The 25,722-nt window shown below is 44.4% G+C and overlaps 1 protein-coding gene across 2 annotated transcripts in view; it reads left to right on the forward strand.

The window, feature by feature from the left end:
- Positions 1 to 11,202: 11,202 nt before the first annotated feature.
- Positions 11,203 to 25,722, forward strand: part of RALBP1 (ralA binding protein 1) — a 44,387-nt gene continuing 29,867 nt past the window's right edge. The window contains exon 1 of one of the 2 annotated variants that reach the window (XM_082852582.1): positions 11,203 to 11,268. The gene's annotated coding sequence lies outside the window, so the exon portion shown is untranslated. Of the gene's footprint in view, positions 11,269 to 11,623; positions 11,734 to 25,722 lie in introns of those variants that run through there. The other variant, XM_082852581.1, reaches the window with a different exon arrangement.

A 25,722-nucleotide genomic window follows, 5' to 3' on the forward strand; every position in this document is an offset into this window, starting at 1 on the left:
TATGCCTCAATGCCCTAGTTCCTTCTGGGAGTAGGATCTCCTTCTGGGAGATCCCTTCTGGGATCTACTAACAAAATTAAATGATTTCCTCACCAGAAAAAATAGACATTGAAGTATTCTCAGATCAGGCTTCCGCCCTTCAAGCTGCACTATTACTCCGGGGAAACAAGCCTCACCCAGGAGCCCCTGAAGAAATTCTACAAAAGGTAAGAGCATATGTTTGGGCTGGTAGGAGGCCGGGAAGAGCCTGGATGTCTGACCCCACAGTAGTAAAACTCCATCCAGGTGCCCAGGCTCCAAATTTAAAGCAACACCCTTTAAAGAGGGACGCAAAGGAAGGAATAAAGCCTCTGATAAGCACCTTTCTTAAATGCCAATTAATCGGACCTTGTCAATCCCACATAACACTCCCATCCTGCCGGTACAAGAACCTGGGACCAGAGATGACTGGTTTATACAGGTTTTAAGGGCCGTTAATGTGTAGAGGATACACATGCGGTGGTGCCAAATCCTTATACTTTGCTTACAACTTTATCTGGAGACTTTTATCTGGACTTCTGCTGGACTTAACAGATGCCTTTTACTACAGACCCCTAAGTCCCGAATTCCTGTAACTATTTGCCTTTGAATGGGACGATACAGAGACTAATATTAAAGAAAAAAATTGTTGAATGGGACTCCCACAAGGATGGAAGCAGGCCCCCACCATCTTCAGGGAAGCCTTAGCCCAGGACTTAAGGGATCTCCAATTACATGAGGGAGTCTTATTCTAATATGTGGATGATATACTCATTGCTAGTAAAACTAAGGCAGTTTCAGACCAAAATACAGTCCTTACTTTAAACTTTCTGGCAGACTGGAGATGGAAAGTCTCCAAGGGACAAGCACAAATGTCTCCACCAACTGTAAAGTATCTAGGATTTGAGTTATCAAGAGGACAAAGAGACTTATTGCCAGACCGAAGGGAAGCATGGGCTAGGGTGGCTGTACCCACCACCAGAAGGCAACCAGGAGGATGCTGGGAATGGCTGGGTTTTGTCATACTTGGATTCCTAACTTTGGTCTCATGGCCAAATCCCTATATGAAGCTCTTAAAGGAAATGACAGTGAGTCATTAAGCTGGACTGAGGAAAGCTCTAAGGCATTCCCTACCATACAGATAATTGAAGTGTGTTCTAACAGAGCTGACCTGACTGATCAGATTAGAAAATTCAGATGTGGAAACGGTTACAGACGGAGCAGCTTCATGGACGGGGCTGTGCAATCGTAGCTCATCAGGAAGGCCTAGGAGCAGAACCCCCTCCAGGTACATCTGCCCAGAAGGCCGAGCTCAGAGGCCCCCACAGAGACCTGCATCTTGGAGCAAAGAAAAAGGTTTTTATACTGATTCTAAGTTTGCATTCTCTGTCGTGCATGCACATGGGGCCAGATGGAAAGAGAGGTCTACTAACATCAGGAAGGAAAGAAACTAAACACACAGAGGGGATACTGGCCTTACTAGACTCTGTTACAGTGTGGGAAGAATAGCCACAGGACATTGCCTGGGCCATCAAAAGACTGAACAGCCAAATTATTTCCTTTACTATGTAACTATCAGGCCGCAAAACAGGCGGCCAGAACCCAAAACCCAGATCCTCAGGCCCTAGCACTCATCTCAGGTGTGGACCTGTCCCTGTTTAAGGCTTAGCATTCAGACATGGATCCAGAGAGAGCAGACGCAGGGGGATTTCATGCTGACTCTAACTTCATGAGACTTAGATGGTGATCAGTACCGAACAACCACAGAGGCCCAAGCATTTAAGGGAAGGAATTACTAGGGGTCTACATCAAGGAACCCATCATGGGAGGGATGCAACCGCTCATGAGCTGTGCAAGTTTATTATTGCTCCACAAATGCAAAGGACCATCCAAAAGGTAACACAAAATTGCCTGATCTGCACCAGAAACAATCTTAAAACCGGGCCACCCCCGATGATAAAAGAGGTGCAAACCTGAGAGACAGAACCAGGAGACGATTGGTAGATAGACTTCACTGTTATACCAGGGGCCGGGGGACATTGTAGATATTTGCTGGTGTTTGTGATACCTTCACAGGTTGGGGTGAAGCTTCTCCACGCAGGACAGAGAAGCCTTCCTAGGGAACAAAGGCCTTACTCAAAGAAATGACCCCTTGTTTTGGGTTGCCTCTTTCAATTCAAAGTGACAGCAGAGGAGCTTTCAAAGCCAAGGTGACTCAAGGCGTGTCTCGGGCCCTCGGAAATCGGTGGAAGCTCATGCTTCCTGGAGACCTCAGTCTACGGGAAAGACTGCAGCAATGAATCATACCTTGAAAAAGATAGTCACCAAAGTGGACCAAGAAACCAACATAACTTGGGATACGGGCTGACCAGCTGCTCTGCTGAGGGTCAGATCAGCCCCTTAAAAGCAAGCTCCGATTGAGCCCTTGTTTGATGTTCTATGGGAAACCCTTCCTTAAGACCAAGTATCACTGCAGTCTTGAAAATGCTCAAGTGGTGACAGAATTAGATTTGATAAAATGTGTACAGTCTCTCGGTGCTACCTAAAACCGTTTAAAAGTTTTTCCTCAAACTTGGAAAAATCAATGCCTGAGGATCAGCAGGGCACACCCTCGAGGACAGGCTGAACCTCTGTTTCATCTTTTTTTTTTTTTTTTTTCTGGTATGCGGGCCTTTCACTGTTGTGGCCTCTCCCGTTGCGGAGCACAGGCTCCGGACGCGCAGTCTCAGCGGCCATGGCTCACGGGCCCAGCCGCTCCGCGGCATGTGGGATCTTCCCAGACCGGGGCATGAACCCGTATCCCCTGCATCGACAGGTGGACTCTCAACCACTGCGCCACCAGGGAAGCCCCTCTGTTTCATCTTTGTAATTACGCAAGTGAAACATGAATTCATGTTCGTTGTTAAAAAAAAAAAAGCAACAATATGGAAACACATGGAGTGAAAAGTTAAAGCCCTTCACACGCTCTTACCCCCTCCCACTCCCTCCCTTACATCCCGAGTCTCTCGGAGTATTTGTACATTTGACAGACAGGACCCCCCAGTACCCCCTCCACTCCTAGGAAGACTGGTCCTGCCTTCCCCCTCCTCACTCACCAAGATCACAAAACCCAAAAGAATTTGATTCTGGAGCACTTCCCAGAGTGGAGAAGGAGGTGCGATTTTACAAAGGAAAGGGGTCCGGTAGACCCTCAGGAAGAGAAGGGGGACCTCAGCCCTGCTGAGCAGTGGAGGGGCAGTTCAGAGAAGGCGGGCAATGGGGATGCGGTTCTAGTGGAGGGGCCGGAAGATGGAAACTTTGGGGCAGGTGAGGAGCATCTGAGGGGTGTCCCCTTAGACGAAGTTGGGGGCACCTATGGTCCTCCCAGAGAACAGCCCCCTCATTGGGATCAGCCTTTTCAAATTCAGGGGAATTTGTTTCTAACTTCCTCCTGTGATCGTGTCCATCCTACATCCCCCATGGGTGGTGGGCTGGGGAGATCCCCAGGGCCCCCCCTCACTGGGCCTGCAGGCGGCTCCATGGCAGCCCCAGGGCAGCCTTGGGGGCTCAGGGAGGACCTCACAGAGTGGAGGGCAGCATGGGGCCTGAGCTCCCCTGGATGGAGGGAGGGAGGAAGCCACCCTCCACGAAGTCCTCTGTGGATTTGGTTAAAAATCTAAGTGCATCTGAGTAAATTTGAAAGATCTGTTCGCTTTATTCAACGATTCCTGAATCTAGCAGATACAAAGGAGTTCCGAGGAGCTGTAAAAAATGAGAGACTTTTCGAGGCAGAAGGGAGCAGGACAAGGAGGTTATCCATGGTGGGAAAGTGGGTTGATCACTTTCCCTTAGGTGACAGATGGCAGGGGTCTACAAGGCAGGTCACCCACCTACCTAAGCCATTCCTGATTTTTTTTAAAATAAATTTATTTATTTTTATTTTTATTGGAGTATAGTTGATTAATAATGTTGTGTTAGTTTCAGGTGTACAGCAAAGTGAATCAGTTATACATATACATATATCCACTCTTTTTTTTTTTTTTGCGGTACACAGGGCTCTCACTGCTGTGGCCTCTCCCGTTGCGGAGCACAGGCTCCGGACGTGCAGGCTCAGCGGCCACGGCTCACAGGCCCAGCCGCTCCGCAGCATGTGGGACCTTCCCGAACCGGGGCACGAACCCGTGTCCCCTGCGTCGGCAGGCAGACTCTCAACCACTGCGCCACCAGGGAAGCCCTATATCCACTCTTTTTCGGATTCTTTTCCCATATAGGTCATTATTATTATTATTATTTTTAACATCTACATTGGAGCACAGTTGCCCTACAATGGTGTGTTAGTCTCTGCTCCACAACAAAGTGAATCAGCCACACATATACACACGCTCCCATATCTCTTCCCTCTTGCGTCTCCCTCCCTCCCACCCTCCCTATCGCACCCCTCTAGGTGGTCACAAAGCACCGAGCTGATCTCCCTGTGCTATGCGGCTGCTTCCCACTAGCTATCTATTTATTTATTTATTTTTGGCTGTGTTGGGTCTTTGTTGCTGCGCGCGGGCTTTCTCTAGCTGCAGCGAGCGGGGGCTACTCTTCGTTGCAGTGCACTGGCTTCTCATTGTGGTGGCTTCTGGTTGCGGAGCACGGGCTCTAGAGCGCAGGCTAAGTAGTTGTGACGCACGGGCTTAGTTGCTCCATGGCTTGTGGGATCTTCCTGGACCAGGGCTCGAACCCGTGTCCACTGCATTGGCAGGCGGATTCTTAACCACTGCGCCACCAGGGAAGTCCCCTGATTTTTTTTTTTTTTTTTTTTTTTTGCGGTACGTGGGCCTCTCACTGTTGTGGCCTCTCCCGTTGCGGAGCACAGGCTCCCGACGCGCAGGCTCAGCGGCCATGGCTCACGGGCCCAGCCGCTCCGCGGCATGTGGGATCTTCCCGGACCGGGGCATGAACCCGTATCCCCTGCATCGGCAGGCGGACTCTCAACCACTGCGCCACCAGGGTAGCCCCCCTGATTTTTTTATATCATTTTTATTCACTTTTTCTTTTTGAAAATAGGAGTAAACATGCAATGCATAGTGTCTATTTATATATTAAGATTCCATTCCTGGGAGAGTCAATCCTTTAATTATGTCTTGGTTTGGTGACATGGGGCTTAGCATAAGTGACTCCATTTGGGGCCTGTTGTTTTTATCAGCTGACATTTGTGTGTGTGAGATTCCATTTATTTTTTTTAAACCATGCATATACACACACATCTTTTTTAAAAAAAGAATGGACTCATTGAATTTACTTCTCCGTGGCTTGCTTTTTGCACTGAATACATTACAGTATTCCATGTCAGCATATGTAGAGCCGTCTCACTCTTTTTAACATACTTTTATTTATTTATTTTTATAAATTTATTTTATTTATTTATTTTTGGCTGAGTTGGGTCTTCATTGCTGCGTGCGGGCTTTCTCTAGTTGCAGTGAATGGGGGCTACTCTCGTTGTGTTGCGTGGGATTCTCGTGGTGGCTTCTCTTGTTGCGGAGCATGGGCTCTAGGCGCATGGGCTTCAGTAGTTGTGGCACGCAGGCTCAGTAGTTGTGGCTCATGGGTTCTACAGCACAGTCTCCATAGTCGTAGCTCACGGGCTTAGTTGCTCCACGGCATGTGGGATCTTCCCGGACCAGGGATCAAACCAATGTCCACTGCATTGGCAGGTGGATTCTCAACCACTGCGCCACCAGGGAAGCCCAACAAACATACTTTTAAAATTAGAAGGTGGCTGTTTGTGCTCTTTCTGTTGCTGCTGCTGCTGATTTAGATGATGGTGATGATCTAAATGGTGATGATTTAGAATTAGGAGGCAGGTGATGAAAATGATCTGCAGAGAGACTGGTGGGGCCTCCTACCTGGACTGGATGTGTGGTGACCTGTCCAGAAGGAGCATTGCTATTAACCAGGCTCTGTCCTGGGGGTGGACGGGGTCCCCTAATATCACTTGGCCTCAGCTTCTACATCTCTGCAAAGGAGGTGGGGAAAGTTGTGGAAAATCCCCAAATTCATCCTTTTGAAACTACTTCCGTTTTGTTTTAGGTGTCCATAGCACAAGCCTGTCAAACCTCCGACGACGTTTTAATGATGTTAAATGGCCTTCCCTTCCCTTTTATTCCTTATTCTCTTTTCTGAAAGAATCAAAGACAGACTTAGAATGTTTAGAATGTCAGTTTTACCCAGTTCAATGCTTTTACAAGTGTCGCCAAGAAAGAAATTCCCAGATGCAAACATGTCAAAATGATCTTTGTGAAAGGGGGAGCAAAAGCATATTTCAAATGTTGGTGATCAGCAATATTCTTGAAATATAATTATAGCCTTTGAAATCACGTGTCTTAAAATTAATTGTCCCAAGATCACGGTTGGGCTTTTCTTTCACAGAACTTTCAACCTCAAATGTAATGCTAACTGGTGGTTTGTTTTTCATAAGAACGGCACAGAATCTCCTTCCTAGTTAGCTGGTGTAAGTTACTAAAATGGACAACACGACAAATGTGGGTGGGGTCAGGCAGGGCCGGAGCGGATGTGCATCTGAGGTCCTGCCTCTAGCTTGGAGCTTCTCCAGGGCAGCTCTGCCCGCTCCCCCTATCCCCCCATCCCCCCACCCCCGCACCTCAGCTTTCATCGCTCTAACAACTGCTGAGACACCAGGGGAGACCCACGAGCCGGAAATGCGGACTCGAGGTCTGATTCTTCCTCAAGTTAGTGCAGAGGGGATTTCACCAAGTGTAGTTCGATTGACAAAAAATACCGACGTCATTTTTAAATTGTAAAATTGTATTTCCAGATTCTCACCCACGTGGGGGTAACAAAGGACCCACGTGAATGGCTCAGCCCATGGAGTCTGAGATGGAGGAACTGACTGGGGGAAGAGGGAGACCTGAGAATTCTAGAGCACCTCCCACTCCTGGCTGAGTCCTGGATGACGTCACAGCAGCAACTTAACAAACCAGATTCATTGCCGCAGGGCAGCGCTTCCCAAGTTGCAGGGGTTCAGTCTGTTAGAAGATAGTTGCAGTGAGCGGGGTCTACTCTTAGTTGCGGTGCTTGAGCTTCTCATTGCGGTGGCTTCTCTTGTTGTGGAGCACAGGCTCTAGGCATGCGGGCTTCAGTAGTTGTGGTGCGTGGGCTCAGTAGTTGTGGCTCACGGGCTCTAGAGCACAGGCTCAGTAGTTGTGGTGCACAAGCTTAGTTGCTCCGTGGCATGTGGGATCTTCCTCGACCAGGGCTTGAATCTGTGTCACCTGCATTGGCAGGCGGATTCTTAACCACTGTGCCACCAGGGAAGTCCCAGTATTTGACCTTCTGATTTACTTAGTGTGATAATCTCTAAGTCCATTCATGTAGCTGCAAATGGCATTATTTCATTCTTTTTTATGGCTGAGTAGTATTCCACTGTATATATACACCACATCTTCTTTATCCATTCATCTGTTGATGGACATTTAGGTTGTTTCCATGTCTTGGCTGTTGTAAATAGTGCTGCTGTGAAATAGGGGTGCATGTATCTTTTTGAATTATAGTTTTGTCTAGATGTATGCCCAGGAGTGGGATTGGTAGATCATATGGCAACTCTATTTTTAGTTTTTTAAGGAACCTCCATACTGTTTTCTATAGTGGCTGCACCAATTTACATTCCCACCAATGGTGTAGGAGGGTTCCCTTTTCTCCACACCCTCTCCAGCATTTACTGTTTGTAGATTTTTTGATGATGGCCATTCTGACTGGTGTGAGGTGATAACTCATTGTAGTTTTGACTTGCATTTCTCTAATGATTAGTGCTGTTGAGCATCTTTTCATGTGTTTGTTGGCAACCTGTATATCTTCTTTGGAGAAATGTCTGTTTAGGTCTTCTGCCCATTTTTGGATTGGGTTGCTTGTTTCTTTAATATTGAGGCTCAGTAGTTGTGGCACATGGGCTTAGTTGCTCTGTAGCATGTGGGATCTTCCTGGAGCAGGGCTCAAACCTGTGTACCCTGCACTGGCAGGTGGATTCTTAACCCCTGTGCCACCAGGAAAGTCCCTCTCTTTTCTTTTATTTTAACTCACTGATTTCTATTCTGGTCGTCACTATTTCCTTACTTCTACTTAATTTAGGTTTGATTCACTCCTCTTTTGCTACTTTCTTGAGCAAGCTTTTGTGGGAATGTAAGTTGGAAGTTTAGATTATTGTCTTCCTTCTAGTGTAAGTTTTTAAAATGACATTAATTTCCTTCTAAGCACAGCTTTAGCTGCCTCCCTTAAATCTGAAATTTTTCTTTTCATTCAGTTTTAGATATTTTCTAATTTTCCCTGTGATTTCTTCTTTGGCCCATCGGTTATTTAAAAATGTGTTAATTTCCAAATATTTGGGAATTTCTCAGATTTCTTTCTGTCGTTGATGTCTAATTTAATTCCATTGTAGGAGACATATTTTGTATGTTCTCAATCCTTTTAAAATTTTCAGACACTTGTTTTGTGGCCTACCATATGATCTGTTCTGGACAATGTTTCATTTGTGCTTGAAAAGAATGTGTATTCTGATGTTGTTGGATGGTTTTCTATAGTTGTCAAATATTTCAAGTTGGTTGCTAGTGTAATTCAGGTTTTCTATACCCTTGTTGACTTTGTCTTGTTCTATCAATTGCTAAGAGGAATTTTAAATCTCCAACTGCAACTGTCATTTTGTCCTTTCTAGTCTCATGATTTGTTTTACATGTGTTAGAAATTCTTTCTTTTAAAAGGCTATATAATATTCCATTGTATGTATATAGTACGTTTTATTTACCCAATCATCCATCAATGGATACTTGGGTTGCTTCCACCTTTAGGCTATTGCAAATAATGCCGCTATAAACATGGATGTACAAATATCTCTGAGTCTCTGATTTCAGTTGAGTATATACTCAGAAGGGGAATTGCTGGAGCAAATGGTAATTGTGTTTAATATTTTGAGGAACCACCATGCTGTCTTCCATAGCAGATGCACTATTATAATATTCCCTTAAGCTGTCAAAGCCATGGTGTTTGACCTCCCACCACAAATCAAGTCCACCCCCTCCAGCAGCAAAGCTACTAGTTTTCTTGGCTAGCCCCACCTACACTAGTTAAAACTACACTAGTAAAACTATAGTTCTGGGGCAACAGGGCAGGAAAGAAGCAGCCTCAGGCAAGAAGTTCACTGACATCTACAGTTCCTAGTAGAATTTTTAGCAGTTTTCAAGAATAGATGTTTCTCAAATTGTGTTTGATTTCCAATGCCCTGAAACAATCGGTTGTGTTTGACAATTTTGTCCAATTTTATTTATACTATCTTTGTGTGCAGAGGAATTGTTGACTGTGTCATATAACCAGCGCTGAAAGTCTTTTCCACAGTTTCTTTTTAAGTAGGAACCTGTATTAGTCAGGACCTTTCAACATTTAGTAAAAGAAATCCAACTGAATTAGTTATGACTTTTAGAATTTTGAGACACAGAAAACCCCCCAATAAAACTTAAACAATACAGGAAATTTATGGCTCACAATTCTAAACGGTCTATAGGATCGTCTACAGGACAGGTCAGACAGGTGAGGTTTGACAGTGCAGCTCTAATGATGCAACAAACGCAAGGTTCTTCTTCTTAGTGCATATTTGACAGTACTGACTTCGTCTTCAGCCTCTTTTGGTGCCTTTCTCCTAAACCTTGTCTGTTCAGGCTTTCTTCTTGTAGGAGCAAAACAGTTGCCACCTTTCCAGACCTCATAAATTTACACCATACCAGAAGAGCAAGGATGCTGCAGTTTACTAGAAGCCCCAACCCAAGTCTCGGTGGGTCTCATTGGTTCTGATTGGGTTACAGGACCATCCCGGAAAGGCTCAGCCACCAGAGGGAACGATTATGCTGCATAGCTTAAATGGGAGGAATGAACCTCAGGAGGCAACCAACAAATTTGTGTTAGGCAACACAAATTAGCCCTAAATAATAAATAATTGCATTGGCTTACCCAGCTAGGTTCACATCCTCAAAGCACTTTAAAAGAGCTATACAAACCATGGCCTCTGAGGCTGAAGCCAGTCTTCATGCTGCCAACTCCCGGATTCTCTCCCCCTCCTTTCCCCAACCCCACACTCCCGTTTTGGCCTCATTCATTGTTGCTGCAGAAAGCCCTCTTTACGTTGTGAATAACATGGCCATCAGCAGTTACCACAGTAAAACGCTATCTTCTCTCCCTTTTCTGTGTCCATGTAGCAATTTCCAGCAAGGGCTCAATAGTGCCCAACATGAGTCAGTGCCCATCCCTTGGCCCAATCATTGTTGCCAGAGGCAGAGTATTGTACCTGGCAAGGTAACATGCCCATCCCAGTGGTCAGAGGACACCGTTCTGTTGCCAGAGGGGCAATAAGAAAACTTTTCAAAAAGTCAGAAAACAATGGCTACCACACACAGACCATCTTGGTATCTAATTATGGGCTCTTCTTGAATGTCAGGCGGAGGGGGCTGAACTTGACCGAGTAAGAAATGCAGGGTACAAGGGAGAGACCTATTGTCAGACTGGAGGCAGGCTGCTTTGGGAGGAACTGGGCAGGATGGAGTAGAGGTCAGTCTCAACATGTAATGAAGTTGTAAAGAGAGTATCGCACGCAGGAATGGAAGGGATTGGGAAGGCCCATCCATCCCCAGTCTTATCATCCCCCTAATAAAACTGCCAAACTTTATGAGACAAGACACGTAAAAAGATCCCTGATTTCCAGCCATGCATTAGCAGGACAATTCTTGAAGCCTTTGTGAAGGATTTCCGGAGGAAATGCGGTCATTTCCATCTTCCTCTAGATCCAATTCTGTCTGCAAGCTAACCGTGCAGAGGGCGGCTCTGATTCAGGACCTCCTCGGTACATGGTGGGGACCCCGCTGCGCCGCAAGGACCAAGGGAGGTCCTCGTCGACACCCATTTTAGGAACGCTGAAGCCAGTCCCGATACAGAGTTCTAGACAAGTTTCTCCTCGGAAGCCCACGGCGCTTCCTGCATCCAAGCCCCCAGCAAAAGTCCCCACCCCAAGCCAGACTCCCCTCCCAGCCCGGGCCACGGAGAGCCCCACCCAGCGGCGGCTGGGCCGGCCTCCGGGCCGGTTTAACTGGTTAGGGCTGAAGCCCGCGGTGCAGAAGGTCTGTGCCTCCGTAGCTGGGGAACAGGCTGCCCGAAGCGTGGACAGGACTACGTCTGCCCTTCTCCGGACCTCGACCGGCTCTACCCCCTACAGTCCTCGCGGAGCTCGCGCGGGTAAGCGCGCGTCCTCCCGGCCCCCGACCACCAGAAACTGCGCAGGCGCCGGCGGAGCTCTGGCGCGGCGCGTTCTCTCGCGCGCTCCCGGGTCTCCCCATTTGGCCCCTCGGCCGGGCAGGCGCCATGCTTCCTGGGTGTTGTGGTGCGGCTCCCGGCAGAGGGCCGCCTGCGGACTGGGCGCTGGGTTTCCGAGGACTACCCATCCCAGCATGCCCCGCGCGGGGGCACAGGGCGCCGGCCCTGGACGGCCCCGGCCGTCAGCGCCGAGAGGAGGACCCGGGAAGCAGGGTGCAGCGGGAGGAGGGAGTGCGCGTGCGCTCTGGGCCGGCTCGCCCGGTTCTGTCCCAATCATTGTAAACAGGCGGAGGCTGGGGCGGGGTGGGAATGGGGCGCCCGAGGCCGGCCGGGGGCGCAGCGCAGAAGGCGGCCGCGGCGGCGGGCGGTCGCGAGGCGGCGGCGCAGGTCAGTGGCGGGCGGCGGGGCGGGCGGGGGTAGCGGCGGGGCCCCGCTGTCCGAAGCCGTCCGCGCGCCTTCCCGTGGCGTCTGTCAGGCGGTTGCGGGGCCGGGCTCTCGCGGGGCGGCTGGGCGGGGGCGTGGCTGCCGGGGGCGGCTGGTTCTGGCGGCTTGTCCGCGGCTCCGGCCCGCCCTGCCGGTTTCTCCCGCTCGCTGGTCGCGGCTCTTGGGTCTGGGCGGGGAGGGTGGGGAGCCGGGCCCTACCCGGGGCCCGGGCCTCGGACGGGGGAGAGGGACTCGGTCTTTTACATAATCGCGGCCGGGATGCTGACGGGTCTCCGGTGCGCGCCCGGTGAGGAGGGAGGGCTCGTGGAAGCGGCGGGGCTCCTGGGTGCTGCGAGGGCATCGGCAGAGCCGAGTTGGGAATTCTTTTCACAACTCCTTGTCAAGCGGGCTGGCGCCCAGAGGCTCTTATGGAGGTCAGCTGGGTGCGTGTGTGTGTTTGTTTATCGTTGTGAGAGTGAAACAGGTTTCGCCAGATATCCCACACCTCAGCCTTACCTGAAGTCCTTATGCTGCTTCAGGTTTGGGGATTCATGACTCCAGAGCCTCCGTCTTGAGCAAGCAGAGCATCTTTCCTCTAAGGCCTCATCGAATGCTTGAAAATAATTAAAATGTTAACTCGAGGGGTTTTGAACGTGCAGGTGCAAATACCGTCGTTTGGACGCTGAGTTAACACACCGACGAGCCTCATTAGGAGAGCTTTCACTCAACGTTCTGTTGGGTGGAGCGGGCTTGTCCCCGCGCTGCAGTACTTTGGGTGGCAGTCCATCATGCTGGGCGGTAGTTCACAGAATATTCAAGTAGCGATGATGAGGAACAGGCCCACCTGTGGTTTGCTGGCCACGGAGGCAGCGCTTCTAAATGAATAAGTGGGTCTGGGAATGAGAAAGGTAACTTCACTTTCTGCCTTCCGAATTATCTTGGTGACTTGATAATTCCTTTCTGAGTATCTTCCTGAGAAAGAGTAATTGCTGTAAACTGTATTGGCAAGTAGTAGAGGTAGGAAAGAAGTTAGTAGAAGGGTTTCCACTTTTCAAAGTGACCCATAGATGTAAGCGAGGTGGGCTAGTTTAACAGTGACCGTTGGGAAATAATTCTTTAAACAGAGTATCTTGAAGCTATGCGACATAATTTACTGTCTTTTTAAAATAGTATTTCTCATTTTAGATCTTCCAGGGACCATTTCTCCCCTACTTTAGAAAAAACAGAAGTGGTATCAGAAAGTGCATATTAACTTTAATTTGTACAGGTGTTTGCTTGGCGAGGAGAGGTTGGGCCCAGAATGTAACCCAAAAGTATGTTCTTTCTTTTTTGAACGAAAATGTCTGATAGGAACTTAGGTTAGTATATGTAGAGGGAAAAAGGGAAAATGCAGGTCATTTAGTGTAATTTCTGTGCAGCAGGTACTGTGGAGACTTACAGATGCATGAGGCAGTGCCCCTGCCTTCAGGGTGGTAAGACTTTCTCACTTACTTGAACTTCCGCAAGTACAATATGTTTTTAAGGTTGCTTTGAGCGGAGGAAGGACGGAGAGTGCAGTGGGTGTTCAAAGGAGGCAGTGGTCTGTGTCTTGAGGGAAGAGGAGGAGAGACTGAGCAAGGGGCAGTGGTCAGGAAAAGCGTATGCGAGAGGATGAGAGCAGTGAGTATACAGGCTTAGAAAGGATGGGCATTTAGGCGGGAGGAGCAGTGTGAGAAGAGCGCGGGAGTCCGAACAGAGTGAGTTGTAGGATCTGCAGGTGCGGCTGATGAGGGCCGAGGGTGGTGGCAAGTTGTGAAACTGGGGACGTAGGCAGAGACCAAATTAGGAGTAGTCTTGTAGACAGGTGATGTAAGTCAGCCTAACCTCGAAGCAGACAAGAGTCACTGAGACAGGATGAAGAAGAGATCTAAGCCTCTCAACCCATTGTAACTCCTTGCTGTGTGTCAAGCATTGTATTAGATGCTTTATACTTTATGTCCTTGAACCCGAAGAAGGTTTAGGCATGACTGAGGCGGAAATCTTGGGAAAGGAAAGGAAGGCCAAGGGAAAGTTGGACAGGAGGAGAGAGAGCATCGCAAGAACGGGAAGTTGTTCTCTGCAGCTGTAGCATTGGGCTTACAGGGTAAGTAGCATACGATAAGGGTGCACAGATCAATCCTCAAGTACTTTGTGCTATTCTGAGGATTCTTGAGGGCTTTTCCTTTAGATAATAAGAGAGCTTATGGATTTTAACCAGGAAAGAGTCATGATAAGGTTTTCATTTTAGAAAGACCATGCTGGTTATTGTAGAGTATAGATTTCAGAAGGGATGGAGGGACAACAAGGAGGATGCAGGAAGACTGGTGAGGAGTTTTTGTAATAATTGAGGTGACAGGTAAGGGCCTAAACTAAGGTAGAATCAGTGGAGATGGAGAGGAATAAGTTAATAGCACAAATATTTAGGAGGCCGAATTAATAGGGTTCAGTGACACTTGGATTTGGGGAGTGAGAGAGAAATAGTAGGATAAGATGACTTGGATTTTAACTTAGGTGATTGAATAGGCAACAAACGGTAAAGTATGCTGAGACAGGGAATTCAGGAAGAGGAGCAAATCTGGGGAGGAACAGTATTTTAGCTTTTGGATACACTGCGTAGGAGTTATCTGTAAAACATCCAGGTGGAAGTGCTTGTGTGTGGGTTTGGAGCACAAGAGAAAGGTCTTGATAGGAGAGTCATCAAGCTATCTTATAGGTGGTTCCTGAAGCCTTTGATTTAGGTAACACGGCATAGGAAGAGTTTACTGATGGAGAATGGTCCTGGAAATAGGCCATGGAGGGCAATAGCATTTGAAGCCAGAGAGAAGAACTGGAAAGGGAAATTCCTATGTGTTGAGAAACGCTGAGAAATCATGAGGAGATGTTGTAGAAGCCCAAATGGGATCATTTCAAAAGGAAGCTATACTTCACAACTGCCTCTCCAGAAAAAATAAGAATAAAGGAAGCTGTATTTCAAATGCTTTGAGAACTCGAGTGAAACATGGATTTTTAGGAGTCTGTTGAATTTGATAACTAAGTGAGCAGTTTCTTAGCATCCTACTTAATGCTACCATTTGGGGAGGGAGCTAAGTTTGAGTTGAGTTAATGGGAGGTCAGAGAGTGGAGAAAGCAAATGTAGGTTATTTCAAGAATAAACAAATCTTAGCTGTGAAGGGAAGAATAGAAAGAAGTGTTAGCAGAGGTTAATAAAGGGTTAAGAAGGGAGTTTTAACTTGGCAAAGACTTGAGCCTGCTTTTCTTATGACAGCTTTATTGAGATATTCATATAACATAAAATTGATCCTTTTAAAGTGCACAACAATTCAGTGGTTTTTCGTGTGTTCAGAGTCGTGCAACCACCTCTACGATCAGTTTTAGAACCTTTTCATTACCCCTCTTCTTCATTGTCAGCCATTCACCATTCCCCCTGCTTCCACTCACTAGCAACCAGTAATCTACTTTCTGTTTCTGTGGTTTTGCCTATTCTGGACATTTCATGTACATGGAATCATGTATGTAATCATTTGTGACCGACTTTCTTTACTCAGCATCATGTTTTCAAGGTCCGTCTATATTGTAAAAGGTGTCAGTACTCCATGCTTTTTTATTGCTGAGTAATATTCCACTGTCTTGGTCATACCACATTTTGTTTATCTATTCATCCATTGATGAACATTTAAGTTGTTATTTACTTTGTGGCTATTATGAATATTCCTAGTGTGAATGTGCAAGTTTTCGTGTAGAAATATGTTTTCATTGTTCCTGGGTATATACCTAGGAGTAGAATTGCCAGGTCATGTGGTGACTTTTATATTGAACAGTATGAGGAACTGCCAAACTGTTTCCCAAAGCAGCTGCACCATTTCACTGTCCAGAGTAAGGACTCTGATTTCTCCATATCCTCACCAACACTTGTTATTTTCTGGTTTTTAAAATTTTAGCTATACTGGTAGGTGTGAATTGGTTTCATTGTGGGTTTGATCTGAGTTTCCCTGGTGGCTGATGGTGTTGAATATCTTTTCATGTGCTTATTGGCCATTTGTATATCTTCTTTGGAGAAATAGTTATTCAAGTCCTTTGCCTATTTTAACATTGGGTTGTTCATCTTCTTGTTGTTGAGTTATAAATGTTCCTTTACATATTCTGGATGCTGGACCCTTATCAGTATATATGATATGCAAATACTTTCTTCCATTCTCTGGGTAGTCTTTTTACTTTCTTGTTAATGCCCAAGGCAAAGGTTTTAAATTTTGATGAAGTACAATTTATTTTTTTTGTTACTCATGATTTTGTTATCATATCTAAGAATCCATTGCCAGATCCAAGGGCTTGAAGATTTACACTATGCTTTCTTCTAGGAGTTTTATTCTTATATTTAGTTCTTAGTTCTAAAACCTTAGTTTAGGTTTTAGTTCTTATATTTAGATGTTGATTCATTTTGAGTGAATTTTTGTATATGGTCTGAGATTGGGTCCATTTTTTGTGTGTGGAAATCTAATTATCCCATTCCCATCTGTTGAAGTGACCATTCTTTCCCCATTGAATAGTCTTGACACCCTTGTTGAAAATCAGTGGACCGTAGATGTTTGGGTTTATTTCTAGACTCTTCAGATCGACTGTATAGGTCTATATATTTATCCTAATGCCAGTACCACGTTGCTTTGGTTATGCTAGTTTTGTAGTACCTTTTGAAATCAGGAAGTATGAGTCTTCTAACTTTGTTCTCCTTCGTTATTTTTTTGTGGCTATTCAGGGCCTGTTGCAATTCCATATTAAACTGAGGATCAGATTTCCATTTCTGCAAAAAAGGCTGTTGAAATTTTGCCGTGAATCTATAGATCACTTTGAGTTACAGCAATACATTGTTGTCTTAATGATACTGAATCTTTCAATCCGTTAAAAAGGGGTTTATTTAGGTCTACTTTAATTTCTCTCAGCAGTGTTTTGTAGTTAGCAGTGTATGCCTCTTTCACCTCCTTGGTTACATTTATTCCTGTTTTATTCTTTTGGCAGCTAATGACCAGTCATTAGCTGACCAGTAAGCTAACAGAACAGAGGCTTCAGCTAATGATTGGACAGAGATTTCCTTAAACATTTAGTACCAAAAACATCTCCCGATATTTTCAGAGGGGTGCTGTGCATCTCTTGGGGGTGTACCTTCAGTACTCAACCACATTACAACTCTGTCTTAGCTTTCATTTCCTGTTTGTACAGAGGTCAAGGTCATCCAGAGGTGAGGGTGGAGGGCTTTCTCTGGTAGGATAAACTCAGTGAGATCCGCCGGAGACACGTCAACTAGTTTAAGGACAAAGACAAGGAGAGAATTTTCAAAGTAGCAAGAGAGAAATGACTCATCACATACAGGGGATTCTCAATATCATTATCAGCTGCCCTCTCATGAGAAACGGTAGAAGCCAGAAGGCAGTGGGATAACATAGTCAAAGTATTGAAAGAAAAAAACTGCTAACCAAGAATTCTTCGTCTGGCAAAACTCCTGAGCATGTACATAGCCCTGCGTGCACACGTTTTTCCTAGATTTCCAGGAATTTGTTGAAGCTGTTCAAGGTCCTTGTTCCCCAAAACACCTCTCAAGGTTTTGGTCGTAGTGTTTGCCCCAGCTGTTACCTGATGCTTCAGGTGGTAGCAGCTAAAACCTCTGCCAGCCCCCTAGTGGCCTTACCCCGGGGGTGGTGGTGGTGGTGGTGGTGGTGGTTCTGAGTTAGCAGCATTTAGGTGAGATAAAGCAAGCCTTTTCAGCAGGTAGGTCTTCCAGGGAGCCTGGAATAATAATTTCAGTTTGTTTGCAAATGACGTTTGTTCTGCTGAACCAGTGCTGGGAATGTGGGCTGTTAGTTTCAAGGGTGCCACTGATCTGGAAAGCCCAGGATAGGACTAGAGAAAGTTAAATACCACAAAGTTCTATGTTCTTAAGGAAGATTCAGCTGTTTTTCTTGAATAAGTGCTCCCTGGATTGCTGCAAGCTTTTGCTTAGTTTCCAGTGTTGTGAAAAAGTTGATTCTGACCAAGTTTAGGTGCTTTTATGGAGGGGTGAACTTTTGGAGTTCCTTAAGCTGTCGTTTTACATCACTCCATCTGTTTATTTAGTACTCCATTTATTTTTAGGCTGCCTCTGTCACTATAGTTCAAGTGAATTTTTTGTAGACAGCATATAGTTGGGTTAGTATTTTCTCTTTCTCTGTTCTTTGCTTTTTTCCTAAGGACTTTGAGGTGCTTGTAGAGATGTAACATAATAAAGGTTTTTTGGCTATCATAATCAGTGCTTTGCTTACTTTTGTGTATTTGGGGGCTAAGGTTTTTTTTAAAAATTTTATTTATTTATTTTTGGCTGTGTTGGGTCTTCGTTTCTGTGTGAGGGCTTTCTTTAGTTGCGGCGAGCGGGGGCCACTCTTCATCGTGGTGCACCGGCCTCTCACTGTCGCGGCCTCTCTTGTTGCGGAGCGCAGGCTCAGTAGTTGTGGCTCACGGGCCCAGTTGCTCCGCAGCATGTGGCATCCTCCCAGACCAGGGCTCGAACCTGTGTCCCCTGCATTGGCAGGCAGACTCTCAACCACTGCGCCACCAGGGAAGGGGAGCTAAGGTTTTAACAGTGAATTGCTAGGTCAGAATATTAATTTTTGGTAGGTGTTGCTAAATTGTCCTTCTAAATGTAACAGTTTACACTTTTACCAGTAGCGTGTGAACGTGTCTCTTTCTTCACACCCTCCCATTGTTGGGTATCAAGCTTGTTCATCTTTAGAAAATTGGTGGGTGAAAAAGAGCATCTTTTAAATTCCCTGTTTTTTCATTTTAAAAGTATTTGTGTGCTTCATGTTCAAATCCTCAACCGTTTTTCTTTTTTAAAAATTAATTTTGAAAAGTATTTGTCATGTCTAGTGCCAGTATTTTTTCTCTAAGTTTCTTCTTGGCTTCTTACATTTGTTTATGGTGTTTTTTAAAATGTGCTTACGATTTTGCGAAGGTCTTTTAAAATGGGGGTCAAGGAAGGAAAAAGCAGTAAAACTCTTCCTTTTTCACACTTTTATGGGGTGGGGGAGGATATAGTTTATAAAATCTCAAGTTTTGTCCAGATATTTTTATAATGTTTTGTATAGTTAATAGCAAAGTTAAATATTGATTAATAATTATTATTGCTACTTACTGAATACCAGGAATACCATTTTGTTTAGTCTTGGCAGTGCCATGCCAGGTAGATGTCAGTATTTACAGATAAGGAAGCCCAGCCTATGAAGGGTGATGGTACTTAGTCAAGCCTACGACTGTGCTGTATTACTTCCTGTTTACTGTATTCTCTCTCCATCAGGGTATCTCCCAGTTTCTTTACTGAGGAATGGGGGCCTGGGTGAGATGGAAATAATATGATTGTGTTTTCCTCAGCCATTAAAGATACCACTGAAGAGACCACACCTTAATATTTCCTTGTATATTCTTCCAGAGGTGTTTTATACACATACAGGCAAAGAATGTGTAAACATGTATACATTCTGTTCTAAACAGTCATGATGTAAATTGTGGAACAAGGCATTTATTTGTCGAGTGCTTACTGTGTACCAGGCACTAGGCCTGTTTCTTTACATTTGATCAGTTTGAGTGAAGCCCTTCAAACTTCAAACTGATCACCTTGAAACGTTGTACAGATATTTAAATATGAAGCTTTTGCCTAAAAGGTAACTAAAAACAAAAATGCTAGTAGAACTCATTTGGAATTGCTTCAGAGCTGATATACCTTGATGTAATGAAGCATGACCCTTCATTCTCAATTGAAGGTTAAATTAATTCAAAAGCACTACAAATTGAAAGCCAGATATTGTGACAGGTTGAGAATAAAAGTGCATGCCATTGCCATTGTTTAAAAATGAGGTGTGTTTTTCAGTTATAAAAACAGTGTTTTTGTGTGATTGGGACTTTCTCCTTAATCTTTTTATGAATAAGCTCTTTCGCCAACCTGCCAGTGATAGGTGCCTTTAGATAAATATATTTGGATAAGTAACTACTATTGAGAAAAAGGAGGGAGAGGGAGATGAGGGAAGAAAGCTCCCCTCCCCCCCCACTGGGAAGAAAGCTTTTAAAGGAAGACTTATAAATTGAAGCTGTAATTTTAAGATGTTAGCAATTTTCAGTTGTTCCTTCCAAAGTAGAAATAGCGAATCAAGATCTTTGACTTTCTAGGGAGTTTCCTGGTGGCCTAGTGGTTAGGATTCCAGGCTCTCACTGCCATGGCCCGGGTTCAGTCCCTGGTGGGGGAACTGAGATCTCGCAAGCTGCGTGGCATGGCCAAAAAAAAAAAAAAAAAAGAACTTTGACTTTCTGTGGAAAACTATGGGAGAAGAAAGTGTGAATATAAAAATTAAGAAAAAGCTCACTGAAGTCCATTTTGTTATCCCCCTAGAATGGTAACAAGCAATTAAAAAGCAGCAGATACCATGCTACATTTTTCAACTAAGCTTAGCATTTTAAGAAAATGAGCATATTATGACATCAGATTTTGCTTCCTCAGGTTACTTTTTTTTTTTTTAGGTTACTTTTTTTTTAAATTCAGACTTTATTTTTTTAGAGCAGTTTTGGGGTCACAGCAAAATTAAGAGGAAGGTACAGAGATTTCCCATATGCCCCCAGCCTCACACGTGCACAGCCTTTCCCGTTATCAGCATCCCCCACCAGATGGGACGTTTGTTACAAGTGAGGACCTGACATTGACATGCATTGCCACCCAAAGGCCATAGTTTACATTACAGTTCACTCTTGGTGTACACTCTATGGGTTTGGACAGATTTATAACAACATGTATCCATCACTGTGGTATCATACAGTATTTTCACTGCCCTAAAAATCTTCTGTGCTCTGCCTGTTCATCCTTCTCTCCCCCTCCTCCCCCACCCCTTAGCAACCATTGATGTTTTTGTTCTCTCCATAGTTTTGCTTTTTCCAGAATGTCATGCAATTGGAATCATCTGTTATGGAGTCTTTTCAGACTGGCTTCTTTCACTTAGTGATAGGCATTTAAGTTTCCTCCACGTCTTTTCATGGCTCGAGAGCTCATTTCTTTTTAGTGTGGAATAATATTCCATTGTTTGGCTTCTAGCACAGTTTTATTTATTTATCCATTTACCTACCAAAGGACATCTCGGTTGCTTCCAAGTTTTGGCAGTTATGAATAAACATACTTCTGTAAGTTAGCTGCTGTCAACATCCATGTGCAGGTTTTTGTAAGGACATAAGTTCTCAACTCCTTGGGCAAATACCAAGGACATGATTGCTGAATTGTATGGAAGGAGTATATTTAGTTTTGTAAGAAACTGCCAAACTGTCTTCCTAAGTGACTGCACCGTTCTGCATTCCCACCAGCACTGATAAGAGTTCCTGTTGCGCCACATCCTCGCCAGTGCTTGCTGTTGTCAGCGTTTTGAATTTTGGCCATTCCAGTAGATCTATAGTGGTATCTTATTTCTTTCTTAAGGTCATTTTTTAAAAAATTTGAGGTATAATTGACATGTAACATTATATTAGTTTCAGGTGTGCAACATAATTATTTGATATTTGTATATATTGTGAAATGATCACCACAATAAGCCTAGTTAACATCTGTCACCACACATAGTTACAAAAAAATTTTTTTTAATAATTTTTTAAAAATCTAGATTTATTTTAGTCACGTTCATTGTTGTTTTAGTTTGTAATTCCCCAGTGATCTATGATATGGAGCATCTTTTCATATGCGTATTTGTCATTTGTATATCTTTTTTTGGTGAGGTGTCTTCAATTAGCTTGTTTTCTTATTGTTGAGTTATAAGAGTTCTTTGTGCATTTTGGATAATAGTCCTATATCAGGTATATCTTTTACAAATATTTTCTCACAGTCTGTGGCTTGTCTTCTCATTTTTGGTCTTAAGTCTCTTAATTTTTAAGTTCATCCCCCCACTCTTCCTCCTTCCCCTCTCTTTTTCTTTGGTATTAACTAAAGAAACTAAATTGCATATCCCCAGATTTTGAGGCTTAATCAGATTAAGTTTTCATTAGTTTATTTTTGCGAGGCTGGTGTGATTTTCTCTCTTTTTTGTCTGTGTTATTAGCAGTCATTGATCATTGCCAGTATCTATTTTTAAATTGCTTATTAAGTGGTGACAGTCTTTTATTTCTTTCTTTATTAGATGGAAGATTTTGATAAAAAGAAACTTCACTGAACAACACTTTGTGTAGCAGATTCAGGATAAAATAAATGCTTCCCCCCCCCATTTACCAGTTATTTCAAATAATTACATGGTTCTCTAGCATCCTCCAAAGTGACCAATGAATTTTATTTTATTTTATTTTAGTATTTCTTTTTTGTGGTAAGTGGGCCTCTCACTGTTGTGGCATCTCCCATTGCGGAGCACAGGCTCCGGATGCGCAGGCTCAGCGGCCATGGCTCACAGGCCCAGCCGCTCCGCAGCATGTGGGATCTTCCCAGACTGGGGCACGACCCCGTGTCCCCTGCATCGGCAGGCGGACTCTCAACCACTGTGCCACCAGGGAAGCCTGAATTTTATTTTTGAGTATCATTATGAACTCATGGATTTAAATATACTTGATACTTTATTTCATGGCAGTTATTAATTTTATTGGCACTAATATAGTCCCATCTTTGGCCAGTGGGAGCTTCTTCTAGTTGACTTCTGAGTCCTTTTGTCTTGATTCCAAGCATCTTTCATAACGTCTTTCTTTTGTGACACGATATTTCAGCCTCATCTTATACATATCTTGCTCTTAGACCTGGTGTCAGCCTAATGGAAATGCTTAATAGTATGCTGAATTATGTTGTTAGGCCCACACAACTAAATTCGTATTTATGGCTTGGCAATTTAGTAACCATTTGAAAAAATAGTACATGATAGCTGAAAGAGAAAATAAATTATTTCACTCTTAAATAACTAAAATTAGTGGTCTGTGTGTGCCTATTGGACACCACATAGCTTATAATACTTTGCAATCAGATTGGACAGCACCACCCCTTATTTCTTGTTCCATGTTGATTTTTTTAAAAAATAAACTTATTTATTTATTTTTGGCTGCATTGGGTCTTCGTTGCTGCGTGTGGGCTTTCTCTAGTTGTGGTAAGGGGGGCTACTCTTCGTTGTGGTGCGTGGGCTTCTCATTGCGGTGGCTTCTCGTTGCAGAGCACAGGCTCTAGGCGCGTGGGCTTCAGTAATTGTGGCACACGGGCTCAGTAGTTGTGGCTCTTGGGCTTTAGAGTGCAGGCTCAGTAGTTGTGGTGCACAGGCTTAGTTGCTTTGCGGCATGTGGGGATCTTCCCAGACCAGGGCTCGAACCCGTGGATCCTTAACCACTGCGCCACCAAGGAAGTCCCCCATTTTTTTTTTCTTTAAATCATAGCTACCCCAGAAAACCCAGCTTCACAGAGGTATGCTGTTGAAAGGAATGTGCACAGTCTAATGTTGAAACTGAACTTCTTTTAGCTGGTAGTTTGTACAGTGTCTGGCAGATGTTGAATACCGCTCTGTTTCCTTCAAATGTAAGCTCCCCGTGCGGGATGAATTTGCTTACAGTGCTCTGGGTGCCTCCGCACACTGTCTGGGAACCATGGACTAGATACTTTTACCCAGTTTCTGTTGTAACCAATGGTGTGCATTTAAAAAATTATTAAATAACGTTTGTTGGTCTCCCCCGGCCCCAAGTTAACTTCTAATTTACTATTTACTTGAGAATAGATTTTGTGATTATGAAATGTGGCAGGAAAGACACCACCCTCCCCCCCAGCCAAAGGATATATCATTACTTTAAAAATGTGCTGTTTTACTGATAATACCAAATGATATTTATTGTTTTTTTAATAAGAAAACTTTTTTTTTGTCCTCTGAAATAGAGTGACTGCTGATGATAGCACCTTTGATTTTGTGTAAAGGCAATGTGGACTTTTCTCCCCATACTTAATACATATACATACTCTTTGATTTGGAGAGCTGTATGTAGAACTGGATTGTGTCCTCTGCAGCCTTTCATCCCAGGCAGAAGGTGGGATTATTTCTGGCTGCTAGATCCTGTATGTTTTGGCTGCTCATTTTCCAGCACCTGGCATTCTGATCCTCAGAGTTTGAACGTTCACTTAAATAATGGACATAATCTGTGCCCTTTAGATTTCTGTTTCATCTGGACATTGATTTTTACATTTTGCATTATATCAGTGTCCTAAAATAACTTGTGAATTTTTCTGTTTTCTTATCAGTCATGTAAAAGTTATTGTCAGCCTTAAAAAGACATTCATACGTTCGTATTCATTATGATGAACTTCGGAATTTCACATCTTTTAAACTGATTTTACACACATATCTTATCTCAGGCATATTGTTTTAATCAGTGACACTGAGAATGTTGAGTGGAAAACATTAAATCACTATGTCATTCAGTGAATTTCTGTGAGTGGCATGTGAGGTGCTAATTGAAAGTTTATTTGTTTGGATAAGCCCCTGGGGGTAGGGGAGAAACTAAAATAAAGATTAAATTTGATGATCTATAAGGAGAGTACAGAAAAGAAACAGTAACCCAAGAGTAAAATCTCTACTGAAGTATAGACCTAAGCAAATGCTGGAAGATTTGAAAGGACTAATTATGTAACAGCCTAATGGGCTGACAGTTGGTCTGTGGGAGTGTGCATGAGAAATTACTCAGTCCTGTAACTGTGTATACTGGTCTGCATCACGGGGCACACGCCATAAACCTCGCACATATTTGCATGGCGAGGATTTCACTGTGAATGATAGGAAACCCTCTAAACCTTATCTGCCTCATCTGAAGGATTATTTGTCTCACCTCAGTTTATAAACTTAACATTTTTTTATTGGATAGTAATATTCATGTTTTAAGAAAAATCCCTTGATGGGGATTTCTCTTTGTATACCTGTTCCCTAGAGCATATAAAACTGTCTCTAAATGAGAAGAGCAGCTTACTGGGCCTCAGTGGTTTGTAAAACAGTGTGGTTTACGCGGAACACCTGCCGTCTTTCTGGCAGTCTGGGATTTCGGTACCCATCCGGCGGAGAACACCAGTGTGACTGGGCTCCACGGGGACCTCGGGCTGTGAGTGAGGAGCTGCCCAGCACACGGTGCTTCACACGTGTCCCTGTGACTCCACTGCCCGGGGACTCCCGGGAGCGTGTGCCTGGTTCCTTGTGCCTTTTCCTTTGTTTTTTTGCTTTGTGTCCTTTCTCTGTAATAAATCGCAGCCGTGAGCATGACTGTGTGCTGACTTATGTGAGTCCATCTAGAGAATTGCCGACCCTGCGGGTGGTCTTGGGGACCCCCAGCCCAGTTTAAAGACTTGCACTATTCCCCGCCTCACTCCTGCACCCCTCTCGGTCTTAGTTTTTTCCTTTCAGCTATTTTTTTTTGGTGTTTATTTCCTTTATCTAAATAATATCCTTAAGCTGCTGTTTTTGAAGATAGCAGTTTTGGATGTCTTGTGTTAACCTAGGTGTTAGGGTAGATGAGGATTTGGGTGTCTCAGACCTTCGCCGGGCCCCCTGCCCCCAGCCCCCCAGCATCATCCTGCCCTGCACGGTGTTTGATTCTGTCAGCACCCATCGTTTTCATGGTGATGATCACACAAATACTGTGTAACCTTGAGCCAGGCAGTAGACTACAATTTCATTTTCTCATCTACCTTTTCCTTTTTCTTAGAGTTAATGGTTATCTCTTATTTTTATTTGCTTTTTACTCTGTTCTCATGACAGATATATTCCAAAAGCTCCAGCGGTTCTTTACCAGGTCTTACTCTTCTTTTCCGCAGTCAGATGTCTGTGACTCCCTTTGTCCTTGGAGCCCTTCTTCCCCTGGGTCACAGGGACCGTGTCATTAGCTGATCACAGGCCTGCTTTTCATGGGGTTCCTTGCTGCCCATCAGGGTCTCATTTCAGGGCATCAGGATTC

Source organism: Leucopleurus acutus (genome assembly GCF_964270905.1).
Source record: "Leucopleurus acutus genome assembly, chromosome: 13".
Classification (NCBI taxonomy): domain Eukaryota; kingdom Metazoa; phylum Chordata; class Mammalia; order Artiodactyla; family Delphinidae; genus Leucopleurus; species Leucopleurus acutus.